We start from the raw sequence: 15,521 nt of genomic DNA, 5'->3' as shown, positions 1-15,521 counted from the left end.
AACAATTATTTTATCAATAATGTGCTCAATAAAAATTCAATGGCGTCTGAAAGTTTTAAATGATAAAAAGATATGTTATTATCAACTGAAGTTAATATCTATATACTGGTTGTTACTAGTTTGTAATGGTTTGAATGAAATGTTGTATATATTGTAATTCAAAGAATAGGTTTGTGATAACAATTTATATATCAGCAATATAAACGAAATACCCTCAGATTCTCCTGTAAGGAAATTTTTCTACATATTGCATTGTATTGAGACCATTTCCATGAAGCGTCTTTCCTTTTCATAAATGCGTGTTCCCCCTGTAATCGGTTAATATTTGATATAATTAATATTTAGAGTTGCCTTTTGCGCGAAGTTGATTTACACTTTATGATTTATAATTAAAATTTGATAGAAATTTATCAAACAACATGTTTTTTAATATTGCGATCAATAGAAATGCAATGGAGTTTGAAAGTTTTGTGTAATTAAGAGATAGTTAATTATCAATGGAAGTAGTTATCTACATACTGATTGTTTTGTAATGGTATCAATGAAATGTTGTAGATATTGTAATTCAAAGAATAGTTTGGTGATAACAATTAATATCAGCAATTTAATCAGAATAAAAATTATCTGGTGTTATTTTTTTGTTAACTTTTCTAATTTATTCATGTTTTTATTACTATAAAAAATAAAATGTCGAGTGATTGCAAATAAAGGCAACAGTATATATACCGCTGTTCGAAAGTAATGCATTGATTGAGATAAAAGAAATCCGGGTTACTAACTAAAAAACAGGAAAAACAAAGAAACAACAGAAACACAAAAGTGCTACAAAAAAAAAAGAACCGACACACATAGAAACGAATAAGAAGATAACAACAACCAATTTCCTGACTTGGTACAGGACATTTATAGAACAAAATGGTGGGTTGAACCTGGTTTTGTGGCTAGCCAAACCTCGCCTTAAAGAGACAAATAACTTACAGAATCCTAATGACAAAAATGTACGCCCATTGTGAAGGAAGATACTGTTATCCCATCAATTTCAGATCTTTCCTGAAAAAAACAGAGGAGGGTTCTTTCGTGCTTCGATAGGGAAATGTTGTTTTTCGCATGCAGTCGTCAACACAAATGTACATCCTTCACTAAACAATATTTATAACATTTGGAGTTAATTTGTTCAACCTGTTTCTTCTCGATTCCTGAATTTCCCCATTAAATACAATGTATGTCTAAAACTATAGGTAAATGTATCCTTCAACAATGAGCAAAACCAAATATATTGAATAAGTTGTAAAAGGTGCCAGTATTATAGAAGAAAACAAAGAACAAAAACATTTCCGAGAGTGTTATCTTTTGTTGATTTCTTTCTTTATTAAAAGAATGGTTTCGTTTAGTGTAATCCATGTGTTTATTAAGAAATAGTTCATAGAGGTTATATATTTGTTGGAAATTTTCACATGGTTTTGGCCGTGATATTCGAAATGTATTCTGAGCGTTAGCATTTCTATATCAATCAGAGGAGTGAGATAATTCTGTATAAATATAAACATGCTCCTGGAAAGCTTTAATCAGAGGCTTCAGCTGATTATGAACAATATAGAGACATGCTCCTGGAAAGATTAAATAAGAGGGGAGTGCTGATTATGTATCAATAGAGATATGTTCATGTATAATGAGTTTCTTACCAGATTAAAACAGTCTTTAAAATTTCTTTGATATGACAGTTCTAAGTACTCCGGTCACAGTTTTCGTAGAGGTGGAATACCACCAAATCATGGTACGTCGCATCCGGTTGCATACGAAAACAGGTCAGAGAAAATATATATATGCATATTGATCATATTGTAATCTCTGGTAATCTTAAATTAAATGTAGGGGTGGTTAAGGTTACGACATTAAGTGCTAGTTTAAACTGTAAAAGGTTTGAGCATATACACGTTGACAATAATCACAACAACCCTATATTTTGACTTTTGAAACAAAAATTGAAATGCATATGAGCGTTCCATTCTAGGATATTATTATTTTCAAAACTTCACTTTAAAAGTGGTACAGTGTTAGCCGTAAAAATAGTTCCTTTACGAAACTGCATTGTGGATATTTACAGAAATGCAACCTATATTGGGTGAAAAAAAAACGTAAGAATTTAACTAAATCTGGTTTATCTCACTGGTGTTAATGCAATTTTACTCAAAAATGAAGTTTTATAAATACTTTATGAATATTTAGAAAATTCTGGGCCTTAAATACTAGTATGATGACACCTACATGTGCACTTTTTATCACCGCAACATAAAACAAATACAAAAGAGGGACGAAAAATACCAAAGGGACCGTCAAACTCATAAATCTAAAACAAACTGACATATCCATGGCTAAAAATGAAAAAGACAAAGAAACAACAGCACACACGACACAACATAGAAAACTAAAGAATAAACAACACGAACCCCACCAAAAAACTAGGGGTGATCTCAGCTACAAGCTAGGAATGCAAAGTATCCCAAATAAACTTTCATTTGTGTGTTCTTTTCTTAAAATTCACTAAATATTCCATAATGCTAGAAACAGCATAATAACTTTAGAAATAGAAGCATCAGGGGCAAAAAACAGAGAAAAATGCAAACCCTCTGGGTCATTAACAAAATAATTAAACCTGAAAATGCTATGTTTTTATGATTTTGAAGTGTTTTTGTTATATAGAAAACAATAACTCTTACATTGAATTATGCATGGTATGCAAATACCAGACTAACTTTTAGTTCATTGATACATCAGACTGGTATCTGCATACATACAACGATTGCAAATATGGCTATGTTTTAACACTTCTAGTAGTACGGTGACCAGACCTAATATTTTTGAGATTTAATCGTCAAACATACTATACTGCTATATTATATATCATTGGATTCGGAAAAATGAGTACTATTGAAATATCGATGTCGTCAAAAAGAAATGTGGTAACAATATTGCATAAAATGAGGTCAAAGATCAGATTCTGTTTTTATTTTTTCTTCTTCTATACTTTCAAAATTTGAAGAAATATACAACAATTTAGGTTAAATTCTAGATACACACATTTTCTTATATCAATTTTCAATGAATCATCTCGAAAATGTTAAAAAAAAAATGAAAAAGAAATCGATTTATTCTGAAAATTGGCGTTTTTCAAATATTTGTTCTATTACACAAGATCAACACATATTCTGTTAAAATTACTGTAGTTACCTTGCCGGCTAACATCCAACCTCATCAATAAATGATGAATATTATTTTTACCTGCATCCTTCTGTCATGAAGGCATATTTTGCATAAGACCATTCATGAAATTCATTAAAACTAAATAGCACTCAATTATTCGAAAATAGTGACAATTCAACATTCCAATCAAAGAGATCCACACAACAGAATTATATCTTCTGGTTAATTGTCAAGGAACATGATTTGAAATTTCTACATAATTCTGACCCTTTACAGGACCAAAGCCCCGGACATGTAAGGTTTTATAGTGAACAAACACATGACTCTTTCACATGCAGATTTTCCTTCAATGAAGACACAAGATCCTGCAAGAATTCTGCTGAAATATGCCTTTTAAAATACACGGGGTGTAATGAATCATTTTACTCTCGCCAACCGTATTCTAAAGGTGACCGGATAGGGGTTTAGCAATGTGTAATGCGTTTCAAATTTTTAGTTTGAAACGAAGTACGTAAAACATACTGTTTCAGTGCCGTCTCGCAGGAAGGTAACCTGACTAAACTTACATCTTACTTGTGGTAAACTTGAATAATTATTATGATGGAGTGGTTTTAAAGAGATAGTTCTGATCATAAACCTTTGAAATTATATTTCATGCCAAAACAAGGGCTTCATCATTGTCAATATTACCGAAACTCTAAACACTACTGAAATAGTCGTGCGTGTCCTTCGAAGTCTTGTAGACAGTTTGTATACCTACTCCAAACAGAGACGAAGTTGCGTCGCATCCGGTAAGTACATGTGCAGCAGGAAATAGTTTACAAATTGTTGGGGAAAGACAGACACATAGTTATTGAATGGGTGAAAATCTCCGCCCATCATTTACACTGCTAATGTTCCACATTTGCAACCACAGCTCGCTTGTATGTGTCCTATTTTTTATAGTAGCGAACACAAAAAACAATTACAATTGTATAAGAGGTCTGTATGATTGTTCTTCCACTCTTTCACATTTCCCTTAACTCCGTGTCAAAGTTTAAGGCATTGGGTATAGGCCTTCTCTTGAGTGCTGAACAAGTTACGACAGCCATGAATTAACAGTGTTGGTATAAATAACTAAGTTTCAAACGTTCTGACTATGTAAAGCTCACACCAGGTGGAATCTTATCGGATTTGTCAAGGTTTTCCAGTCAGGAATACTTCTCCGCTCTATAATCTGATATACTTTGATGGAAGCTGTAGTCTCTGTGTGGCGTTCCCTTTCGGCAGACTTTATAGAGTTGTTCGTGTCGTAGCGGTCAAAAACATGTGCTACTATGTGCGCCATAGAAATTCATTGGGACATTTTTTTAATAGTAAGCTGCAAGGTCGCCGCATGTTTTACCTTTCTTAGCATTAATAAATTGAACCAATGCCATACCATCTCGTATGTAAGTTGTGAGCGATGATATAAAGAAAGGTAGGGAAAGTGCACAAGAGACTTAAGATTCGAATTGCTACACAAAATCCGACGCATGATTTTCTCATGGTGCCGTCATTTTGAAAAGGGGATAATGGAATGGGTGCGACAACACATGTTCTATGATAACATCATCTGTACATTTTGCCGAAATTAGTGCACGTCTAATTACAAGTTATGGATTTATGCGACCTGAAAGTATTTCCCCCGATTTATTTTTCAGGTTTGTGTTTGACTTTGATATTGGACTATAAAAACTCCTTGTGATCTTAAGAAAGAGCACTAATGATAAAATGTTTAGACATTTTCAAGCCTTCTTCGACAACTGTGAGCAAAGAACCTCGAATATGTCTTGAAGCATGCATTTAAGAAGAGATATTGATAAGACATTGAGGGTGGGATTCCACACCAAAGGGATCAGTAATGGATCATTTAGATGGTTCACAATGGCAATAACATGTTCTTCATCTCTGTTCATTGCTGTTGGCTTTGTTTCTTACTGTGAATTTGCATAATTTTCAGCATTTCCATCCCTTTTCAGTATTACACGACTAATGGATTCTATGAAATGTCTAGTAAGGGCCCATCTAACAAGCACAGACTTTTGAATTGTTATGCCTACAGTGCCACCTAATCCCCTTGAGGCTTTTATAACGGTCTTTTCTGTTGCCATGTCATAGTACTTTTAAAATGTCCAGGAAACTGTCTAAAAAGCAAAGTAGCCATCTATAAAAGGTGATCAAATGTTCACAGAAAATTGAAGCATATCGAGTATGTAAAATGTCATCCACCTTCGTGGAGTACGGTTGGTTACAAAAATATAATTTTACATTTGAGATGACGATCTCAAGGAAGAGACCAATTTCCCTCTCGTTCTGCTCTAACACTTGACAGCTAAATGTCTACTGCTTCAGGGAACATATCCCAGTATGTAAATGTAAGTAATACATCACATCCCAATAGCGTATATGTATCTATAAGAGGCTGTATATGAGCTTCGAATAGCTCCGTCATATGAGCGTTATGAATTTTGTCTGGCTTCAATTGCTGAAATAGTGCTTCTGAGACAAATGAATTTGATAGTATTGATTAATAAAGGTACAAATGTATGAAATAACGTATAAATGTTAATTATTTTACATTTTGCGTTAAAAAAATCATGAAATTAAATTGGAACGTACTCTATTAAAAAAACTAAGTATTCGTAGTGTTGAACTTTTACAAAAACTCTTTAATAACGAATTAATTTTGCAAAACTTTCTTTGAAATCGTTAAAATAATATGAATAAGGTGTAACAACAATGTGTATAATAACAGAAATAATATCACGGATGTTATTTTACAATGTTGACCTCAAAACTTTTCTTAGTCGATTTTTCGTTCAAGTTAATTAACGTACTTCAAAGCCCATTTTACGAAAATTGCACCGTACAATTTTTTGACGACAAGTCAAAATGTTAAGTTTAACCTTTGAACTACCAATACTGTGATGTATAGCCGTATAGTCCGAATGACAATTAAACTCCTTAAATAAGCGACTTTTCCTTACTCGGTCACCGTACTATAGTTCATAAGATAGGTAAATTATTATATATATATATGATTAGAGTTAATACTGATGTGACAATTATTACTAAACTGACCATTTGAAGCAGAAATTGTGAACTTTCATTGAAAAATAGGCATAAAGTAAGATGTGGAATGGATACAGAGTCAGAATTGGATATATAATCCTGAATGTTGGAATGATTGACTACTAAACATTACATTTACTAGCACACACCTGCTATATCGCGGGTCAGTGTCTGAATTAAAATATCTAATTATGTTTAAGCATTATTTTAGACTGGCTTTTTAGTATTGGTTTTGTCATCTGATAAATTCCTGCTGATTATAAAAATAATAAGATGCACAGTTGTCTCTGTTTTCAAAATCGTTCTGTTTGAACTCATGTACCTAGAACTTATCAATAATTGGTAATAGTATTTTTTGGGGCCTTGACGGGAGCATTGTCCTATATTAGTTATAAACAAAGATTTTATGTCATACCGGATAACACATTAGAAACAGTATCTACGCCTTATTTTAAGTCTACATTTGTAGTGTTCATATTTGTATTTCATAAAGTCATGCTAATTCAAATACTACAATGGGAAACAATGTAACAATGATGAATTTAGTAGGCTGAAGTCTGTGATCATGACCCGTGTATATAGAAAATCTGAAATATACCGTTTGGTGGTGGGCCTGACAGATGTGGAACGTATATATAAGGTAATAGGTAACATGTAACATATAATGACATTACTAAAAGGAAATCGCATGAGATAGTTCCGGAACTTATTAATTTGTCTTATTGTTTATTGTTTGAAACAGTAATCGATGTAAACCGGTAAAATTTTTAGTGTACCCTATCAAGAATATATATTCTTACATAAGTTTGACTTGTAGCTTAAATGTTCTATGATCGGATAGTTGTCTCTTTGACACATTCCCCCTTCCCATTCTCAATTCTATTCCTCGGTTACCCCTTTATTAGGTGAACAAAAAAGTGGTCTTTAGATGTAGTAGTATAGATACTTTTCTGAAATGCTTTCCATTTGTTATCAGAATAGTTTTAAACTGGTTCTGGACATTTAATGTCAGAAAACATGCATATACGGTAAGCTGACTATATTCTAAATCTTGTTTTCGAATTCTTTAAACAACTGTAACAGGGGAGAGTGTATAAAATGAGGGACGAATGATACAAAACGGACAGTCAAACTCTGTATAGAAATTAAACTGACAACGCAATGGCCAACTTTGTAAATACTGCTGTTTTTATTTCAAATCATACCTTTTTGAAGAGAAATATAATATTCAGAGATGAATATATTTTTACATATTGGTTCCAAGTTATGATATCTATGTTTTATTTCATAGATACATATCTTAGGAATGTTACCAGTAAATTTACATATTATGCATATTGGTCATATTGAAGTATATGTAATCCTTAATCCAAGGTAGGGGTAGCTAAGAACACGGCCGACACTCGGCTAACCGAGAGATAGGTCGGTTAATCTATATTGAGTATGCGGCTATATCGGCGGTTGGTCTGTTAATCGGGTTGGTTATACGTCTGTTAAGAGTAAAACGCACAATTTTAATATTAAAATCTATTTAATATACAGATTTTAGGTACATTATAAGAATCAAATCAAAAAAAGAAGAGTGTCTGACAAAATGATATATATCATAGAACATTTTCCAAATGTAAAAACATTTCATAGTCTGCGCAGTTTTCAGTAAAACTAAAAGGCGTCGCGCAAGTATGTAGTATTTATGCTTATACGCATAGCAATTTTTGTAATAAAAGGCGAAAAAAACAATTTTAAATATCATTTAAAGGACACAAAATCGTACTTTGGTTCTAAAATATAAATTGAAATTAGTAAATATTTCATAATTGTAATATAACGTGAGTAATACCACGTTTTAGTGAACATTATGAGAATAAAGTCTGTTAATGGGTTGGGCAATTGAAATTGTGTCAGTTAAGAGTTATTTAGCCACGACAATAGTTGTGCTACCTTTATATTTTCCCTTTAAAAGGTTAAGAATGAGATGCTCTTGAGTAAAAAAAAAATGACAATACGCTGCAACAGTATCCTTCTAGTAAGAACATTTTTATTTTGACTTCCTTTGCATTTCATTAAGGGGTGTGTCACTTCAATATATGGATACAACGCAGGGTACTTATAACGTGTTGTCGTTCTCATATGCACATAATATTTGTCACTGGACGTTAAACTCTAAATCGTCAACATCATCCGATTGGTTCTTTTCTTCTATTACTGTTGTTTACAAATCAGTATAAACAAGTAAATGGAAAGGAGCGAATGCAGCTACATTTGGTTATCTTAAGTTTTAATTCATTTTATTCCGTTTAGTTTCTTTCTACATAAGTGCAGAGGAGAACTGCAGTTGTCCGCATGTAAACTTTTAGCATTTATTACCAATAAGAGTACATAGCAATCCGTTACTGTTTCAACACCCAGGGGTGTTTCATGTCTTTATTCTCAAACAGTTATTATTTTTTTTCTATCTTTTTTTATTAATGCATCACTTCCTACTGTCCTTATCTATTATTCTATATATTCTGTGTTTCCATCCAGATTCTCGTGTATACAATGAGGGTCCGGATTGGGGTGTTGTTTATTTCTATATTCTTTAAATTGTCTGTTACTTTTCTCTACATTTTATTTTATCTTACTCATTATTATTTCTTTATTCTTTATATATTCTAGCATCCCAATATATTTTACTTACTGATGTTTAGTTACATTACGACGTTTATCTCTGATTTACATACTGGTTAATACCAATTTAGATACAAATTAGTGTCATTCATGACAACCTAAACAGAATCCACATGATATATGCGACCATTCTTGGATGAAATCAATATGTATAGATTATAACATGCCCTTTTCTATATTAGCCCTGGTATCATCCCGAGACTCCCATATCGGCCTCGATGCTTTAACCGAGGGACGATATGGGTCGAGGGATGATACCAGGGCAAATATGGAAAAACATGTAAAATCTTTAAGCTATTTATCACATATTTAAGTGTTGCAGAAAAGAGGAAACAAAAGTTCAATTATAACAATTTAATGAAACATAACAGGTAATTCTTAAAAATTTATCCGTATCCGTAACAAATATGTGATATGATATAAATAACACATAGCTGAGAGGGTGATAGAGCAGATTGGGTCCCGAGAAAACATTGTCAACCGCGGCGAAGCCAAGGTTGACAATGTTTTTTCGCGGGATACCGATCTGCTCTATCACCCTCTCAGCTATGTGATATTTGGTTTTTTAAAATGAATGTCCTATCATCATTTTCTTTAACAGATGAGTTTAATTATAAAGTATTTTCTATGTAGTCACGTACTTGAGAGCCTAACGGGTATTTGAAAAATCATCAGAATTGAAGTAAATAGACAATAGTAGTGCATTGACTTGACATATAAACGATACAAGGATTAGGCCCAAAACGGGAAAAAAGCTCTGCTATCAAGAAACAAATTATTTTCAATTGTTGTTATTTTGTTATTTTGTTATTTATTTTGTTTAAATTTTGGGTAAATACCCCTTTCAAAAGGCCTCATATCTGGCGAAGAATATACATCACAATGAACATGATGAAATGTACACCACCAGTTGAAACCCATCGATGGTGAACGAATGCGTTTAATATCAACAATAAGCATAACACACAATGATTTATAGGTTTTAAAGTAAAAATATTAACAAGTGAAATACGTTTTTCCAACAATTGTAAAAGAAATAAGTTTGAGTCGTTCCACGCTTCGTTGTATAGTAAATTAGAACTTTAAGCATTGTCTATAAAATAACTTGATGTAGATTCAATTCATTGTCGTTTAAACTGCCGATGTTGTATTGGTCTAGCCGAGAGGGTGACATTCCAAAAAATTGTCACCCGCTCAGCCATGTGATAGAGTAAATTAACACCTTCGTATTAGGCAATCAAAATATGGCATTTTAACATGATGTATAATAATACTTTAATATTACACTTTTTTATATCAGTTTTCAATATTCATGGCCTAAATTCATTGTTCATGTCAGTGTTTCCGTACATATTATGTTTCTTTACTCATGTGTTGTTTCAGTATATTTTAGCCACTCGTCTTGAGCCTACCCATTTGATCCGATAACACCCCATACAGCAATAAAATTATACTTTTATTGCCATTCATAACTCTTAACAGACCGGGTTTTATACATCCGACCCATTAACAGACCAGGTTTTAAATAAAGATTGATTAATGTCACCAAAATACAGATTTTTGTGTAGATTTTTCACACAATGATATCAATTTGGTTGACAAACATAATGCCTGTCTTTGTTCGATGTTCAAAATATCTCATGCAAGTAAATTCAACCAACGTGTCTTTTTGTGTACATTTTGTGTGTGTAAAATGTGTATAAATTTGTTGATGAGTAACACGCCTTTTCATTTTATAGATCGTACATCGAAGCTAGAAAAATAATAATTACACCACCGAATTCAGTAATTGAATTGTTTTGTTAGACATGAATAATTTTTATGATAAACATATATTTAAAAAGTTATACAATGAAACATGCAGAATTTCCAATGATTTCCTCGATAACACCTGATTAACAGACTTTAGCCAACCCGATTAACAGACCCACCGCCGATATAGCCACATACTCAGTATAGATTAACCGACCAATATCTCGGTTAGCTGAGTGTCGGCCGTGAAGAAATTTAGTGTCATGGTAAATGTTTAATGTTCGGGGCATTTAAACGTTCAAAATATGCCGCACAGTCCTATACTTTGACCTTTGAAAACACAGTGTCCATTCAAGGATAGAATTGTTTTCCAAACTTTCTTTTAAAAGCAGTACAGATGTAGCCGAAAAAGGAGATGTTCATATGGGAAGTTGTGGATATTGACAGAAATACAACCTATTCGCATATTTAGCATTAGGATTTGACGTCCCTTCAAAAATGACAAAAGGAACACCCTTTTTTCACTCGCCGACAGGCTGTTCTGAATGTCTTTGCAAAAGCACCTCCGAATATATTTTGTTTATGTTTTTTATTTCGATATACCAATGAATTTATAAATATAATTTCCCTACCACTGTTTTGAAGAACCATAGTTTTAATTACACATTATTCATCTTTTGTGTGCATACATTACATACATTTTGTATTTGCCTTAAATCATTTAGCGTTATGTTCAATTATTGTATAGGAAATATAATAATTGGATATTAATTACATGCATACTTAATAAACTGTGGCTATTTTTCCCAAACATGTCTTTGTTTGAAATAAAAGCAACACTGCATTATGCTGTACTTGGCCGCTGAATCCTTCGGGTGTATTAAAAATCCATGTTGGACGTTATTATAAGTCATACCACATCAAGCGTTGGCAGGGAGGCTAAAAAGAGGCAGTGTTAAAACACCACTGTCAAAGGGAGGAAGGATTGGTCCATGTTTTTATAACGCAGAATATGTCTGTTTACTATATGACTCTGTTTTGAGTGCAAGACTCCTTTACATTAAGTTATACGAAGATGTGGTTTCAGTTTTATAAATTAAAAAGGCTACGTTTTTCATACGAACTTCTTTATATTATCAAAATTTAAAAAATGAACTGTTATTGAAACATAGTATACCCGTAAACTAATTATTGATATTTCCCGAGTGGAAAACACGTAATGACTGTAATAACTGCTTCTTCAGGAATACAATCATACTTATATACCATTTAAGGTAGTTCAGGGGTATATAATCAAAAGTAACAGAATTTTCCTAATCTCCCTCTATATAATTACCATATACCAATGACAAGTCTTACCTGAACCAAACTGTCTAAATCTCTGTTCTCCATCTATAGAATTACCATAGATCAATGACAAGTTTTACCTGAACCAAACTGTCTAAATCTCTGTTCTCCCTCTATAGAATTACCATAGATCAATGACAATTTTTACCTGAACCAAACTGTCTAAATCTCTGTTCTCCCTCTATATAATTACCATAGATCAATGACAATCCTACCTGAACCAAACTGTCTAAATATCTGTTCTCCCTCTATAGAATTACCATAGATCAATGACAATTCTTACCTGAACCAAACTGTCTAAATCTCTGTTCTCCCTCTATAGAATTACCATAGATCAATGACAATTCTTACCTGAACCAAACTGTCTAAATCTCTGTTCTCCCTCTATAGAATTACCATATATCAATATGACAATTCTTACCTGAACCAAACTGTCTAAATCTCTGTTCTCCCTCTATAGAATTACCATAGATCAATGACAAGTCTAAATAAGATGTCTTCTGATTCGTCTGACTACTTGGACCTGTTATTTAAAAACAACTCTTTATTACGTTATAAAGAGAGACAAAAGATACGAGAGGTTCATCCAAACGCATAGATATAAAATAAACTGACAGCGCTATGGCTAAAAAATATAAGGGACAAAACAGACACATAATAGTAGCGCAGCAGACACAACATAGAAAAGTAAAGACTAAGCAACACGAACCACACAAACACTGGGGTGATCTCATGTGCTCCGGAGGGGTAGACAGATCCTGCTCCATATGTGACACCCGTCGTGTTGAGTATGTTTTACAAATCTGATAAATGGTCTCAATCGGGAAAACGGAAGGATATTAAAATTACGACATAAGGAACATATCCGATATCATCTGTGGATTAATTATTTCATAACGGGCAACCAATTCCTGATGACGTCGGTAAAACTTACGGAGGAATGACTTCAACTTCACCATCCTTCATTTATTTCCTTGATATTATACCAAACGTTCTAATTCAATGGTATAGTTAAAATCATCCCTTCGTTAATATTACAGACAAAATCGTGAGCTAATTAACCGTAACAGAATATCTGTTTCACAGATGACAAGGAAAATTTTATAATTGTTGTAATTACAATCTCGTCCCCTTAAGTTTGTTTTTGTTGTGTTTTCTGCTCTTTTGTGAACTGTTGTATTTTCTACTTCTGACTTTGAATGTCCCTTTTGTATCGTGGGCGTCTCTTTTGTTTAGTTTATCTTGAAAATGTCCAAACAATCGCTGAATGATAGAGCAATATAATTTGAATTTTTGAATTTTTGAATTTATTGATGTTTCATGGAAAGTGTTTTGTGTTCACATTCTTAATGTACAGAGTGTGGCCAAAAGTATTCGTCACTTGATTTTTTTCCTATATATTGTATATAAAATAACTTTTTTTCAAAAAAATATTTTGGGGTCATTTTTGGTTTGATTTAAAGCAACTTGGTACCAATAGAAGCATACTTGTCGCAGGTAGTTACTCGCTAAAGTTCGGATTACACATATTTCTTAGCTTCGTCAAAATACGTGTACAGTTGATATGCAAAGACACTAACAGTTATTGTATATTTAAATGTACTATATATAAATACGCAAACAGGGAGAAAATAGAGCAAAATGTGCATGTAGAATTGACATCGACAGATACAATGTCAGGTCAATGTGAGGAAAATATAATTTTTTTTGTATGAGGCATAGATATTGGAGAAGGACAAGGTTCTACCGAGCCATTCTCCAGTTTTTGCGCAGGAGTACAAAACAGTTTATATTGTTATGACGTTGACCTAATATTGTTTTGATGCTGCAACTTAAAGTAAGACATGAAAGGTTTTTGAATCGTTACACACATACTTATGATCATCCCTTAATGCATCATGATTGCGGAAAAAGTTTTCCATGATGAAATTAACATTCTACAAAATATAACTATGTTGCAGCAAAAAATTTACTTTACAACAATTTATTTTGATACATGTAAGCTCTAAATCGTTCAAGCATAAAAGGCAGATTGTTTTGTTTTATGCTGGCTGTACGTCGGCCTTATGTAGACGCATAATATACATTTATATGACGCTATATCAAAGCAATTGGTTTAACAAAAAAATAATGGAAACTATTGTAATGAATGTACCTGGTAAACACCCTTGTGATGGAGCTATTTCTGATCTTACAAAACTCCGACATGTATGACTGAATTCGCCTGGCAGTGTGAAAAACGGAAAACATGCTGGTCTAAAAATAGATAATGTATCATGAGAAAGCGTACTTTAAATTATGAAATTCTTGAGATGTTTTTTGTTAAAGCGAACATTGAAACAGTATCCATGGTATCAGGTAAACAATAATAAAAACTCAGTTGAGTTTTTTCCTATTTTTTTCAATCGCTTAAATAGGATTTAACTTTCTTTCTAGTAATCACAGATTAGAAAAAAAAATGCATGCAAGTATAATGTTTTGAATATAGAGTATTACTTCTTTGTATATTAAAATGAGTTTAAAAGTTACATTGTCTAAACAGGCACATTATTTTGAATTTCTAACTATTTCTGTTGGTTTTGTTAACATATAGTTGTCAATAAAATGAAACTATATGCAACGGATATACAAGTGAGAGGTTAAGCTAGCTATAAAAACGAAAAATATATCAAATCTAAGTACAAATAAACACGGAAAGTCCCTAATCAAATTGCATTAAACTAAAGTTCAAACACATCACTCGAATAAAAAACAACTGTCACATTACTGAATTTGTACAGGCATCGTAAGAAGAAAATGGGTTTATTTCTAGCTGAACTTCCTTCTTTTATGCGACCTGTTTATATTTTCGATATATCGACACAATTGGGTGAAACACCCAAATAAACATAAAGGTTAATACACAATAATCATCATAATTAGGTCGTTCCAATGCAGCAAACAATATTTTCATTCCTACCTTTTGACGGGTCTTTCAAATGCATCATACGATATTTTCATTCCTACCTTTTGACGGGTTTGTCCCCGATACAGCATACAATATTTTCATCGACATCTGCTCAGGGAAAAAATAAAGTAAAATGAACCATATTATGTTACAGTTTATAGAGCATATATATATATTTACAAATTGAATTCTTCAAATGCAAGAAATAAATCGGTTTTAAGCCAACATATATAGTTTAAATCAAATCTCATAAAATAACACCACTTATCATTGATATTTTCATTATTATAAATTCACAATTTGGAAATTAGTATGGCATTCATTATCACTGAACTAGTATATATTTATTTAGGGGCCAGCTGAAGGACGCCTCCGGGTGCGGGAATTTCACGCTACATTGAAGACCTGTTGGTGACTTTCTGCTGTTGTTTTTTTATTTGGTCGGGTTGTTGTCTCTTTGACACATTCCCCATTTCCATTCTCAATTTTAATGTAAACCAAACCTCATTTT

General features: G+C 32.6%; 1 protein-coding gene and 1 long non-coding RNA gene across 2 annotated transcripts in view; one reads left to right on the top strand and one right to left on the bottom strand.

The window, feature by feature from the left end:
- Positions 1 to 14,983, bottom strand: part of LOC139496435 (peroxidase-like protein 3) — a 124,714-nt gene extending 109,731 nt beyond the window's left edge. The window contains exon 1 of the mRNA XM_071285030.1: positions 14,219 to 14,983. The gene's annotated coding sequence lies outside the window, so the exon portion shown is untranslated. The remainder of the gene's footprint in view (positions 1 to 14,218) is intronic.
- LOC139496437 (uncharacterized) overlaps positions 1 to 15,521 on the top strand; it is a 292,128-nt gene that overhangs the window by 162,225 nt on the left and 114,382 nt on the right. The gene's annotated exons all lie outside the window — the stretch shown is intronic.

This window comes from Mytilus edulis, chromosome 11 (genome assembly GCF_963676685.1).
Source record: "Mytilus edulis chromosome 11, xbMytEdul2.2, whole genome shotgun sequence".
In the NCBI taxonomy this organism is placed as follows: domain Eukaryota; kingdom Metazoa; phylum Mollusca; class Bivalvia; order Mytilida; family Mytilidae; genus Mytilus; species Mytilus edulis.
The sequence above is the reverse complement of the archived record's forward strand: the minus strand, read 5'-3'. Positions and strand labels throughout refer to the sequence as shown.